Raw genomic sequence first — 1794 nt, forward strand, 5'->3', positions numbered from 1 at the left:
ATGCAACCTCCAACTGCTAAACATAGATCCCTGAAACAAGGGATGCCTTTGTATGCTGCCTTGGGAGAAGCAACTCATGCATGCAAGTCAGTTTTTCTTGGTCCCAGAGGGAACCGGTCAACTCAGTTGCACATGCAAGGGGTTGCTCGACTGCTGGGAGAAAATGTGCGTTTCTCGCTGGGAGCTGGGTTGGTTGCCCAGGAGATTTGCATAATTTCTAGGTAGAGCAGCTGACTTCTGCCCATATTTGCGCAAATTCTGGGCTGAGAAGCCTTGCTAGAGAAAATTGCGCAATTTTCTCTGTGAGGGTTGACTGGAAAAATTGCGCAATTCTGGAGCCGAGCAGGCTGCCAGACAGGATTCCACAATTTTTAGAGGGAAGGCTGGTTCCCCTCCAGAATTGCGCAATTTCATGGGGGAGCTGCTCAGCCTACAGTTGGACCAAGTCAGGGTGATCAGCTTGTGAGGGGAATGCATCGAGCTATGATTGATAGGATTCCTTTGTGCAAGAAAAACATTGAAGCTTGTGAACTTGACGAAGCAAGTCAAGCTGTTGTGAAAAGTTGGAAGGGAGGCTCCAAAACGAAGCTAAGTCAAAATTTTGGAGGGTGGTTGTAGCCGCTACAACACAAGGTTATTGAATGCTTGGATAATAGTGGAGAACAAAGGATCTTGTAGGGTAAGAAGAAGGCAACATCAGTTATAATGGTCCCATCTATGCAGGCAAAGCGTAGTCACAGAAAAGTGTGTGTGTTATTTGAAGTGCATATTTCTAGTGATAAAGATAAGGATGTTGAGGATGTAGAGGTATTGAGTAGGAACCTAGTTTTATAGAAGTTTTAGGATGTGTTTCCCGCAGGGATTTCAGAGTTTCCACCTCCCAGGGAAGTGGACTTTTCTATTGATTTGGTACTAGGGAAACACCAACATCAAAGGCACCATACAGGATGAGCACACCAGAGTTAGTAGAGTTAATTTGTAGTTGAAGGAAATGCTTGACAAGGGATACATTAGGCCAAGTGTATCTCCTTGGGTCACCCAGTATTGTTTGTAAATAATAAGTATGGTACTCTTAGGTTGTGCATTGATGATAGGCAGTTGAACAAGGTAACCATCAAGAACATGCATTTGTTGCCGAGGATTGATGACTTGTTTGACAAGTTGAAGGGAGCAAAAATGTTCTCGAAGATTGATCTGAGATCCATATACCATTAGGTACACATCAAAGAAGAGGATATTTACAAGATTGATTTTCAGACTAGGTATGGAAATTATGAGTTTGTTGTAGTTCCATTTGGTTTGAATAATGCTCCATATACTTTTATGTGCTCGATGAATAGTGTGTTGCATACTTATTTGGACAAGTTTGTTATTGCATTTATTGATGAGATATTGATATATTCTAAGAATGAGGAAGAGCATGTCGAACATTTAGCAGTGTTGTTGACATTGCTAACAGAGCATTAGTTGTATGCCAAGCTTAACAAATGCAGTTTATTTCAGACAGAGGTACATTACTTGGGGCATGTTGTTTCCAAGGAATGCATAGTAGTGGATTCCGTTGAAAAGATAAAAACTATCATGGAATGGGAAGCTCCTAGGAATGTGGATGAGGTAAGGTCATTCGTGGGGTTAGAAGGTTACTATAGGAGGTTCATCAAGAAGTTGGAACTTCTCACATATTGCATATCCCATTACATCATTACAAAGAAAAGGGAACACATTTTAATGGATAGATGAACGTGTAGCTAGTTTTGCGCAATTGAAACAATTATTGACAAATGCCCTAGTTCT

This window comes from Pinus tabuliformis, chromosome 1_2 (assembly GCF_031772625.1).
Source record: "Pinus tabuliformis cultivar Carrire ecotype Pingquan chromosome 1_2, CPIR1, whole genome shotgun sequence".
Taxonomy (NCBI): Eukaryota; Viridiplantae; Streptophyta; class Pinopsida; order Pinales; family Pinaceae; genus Pinus; species Pinus tabuliformis.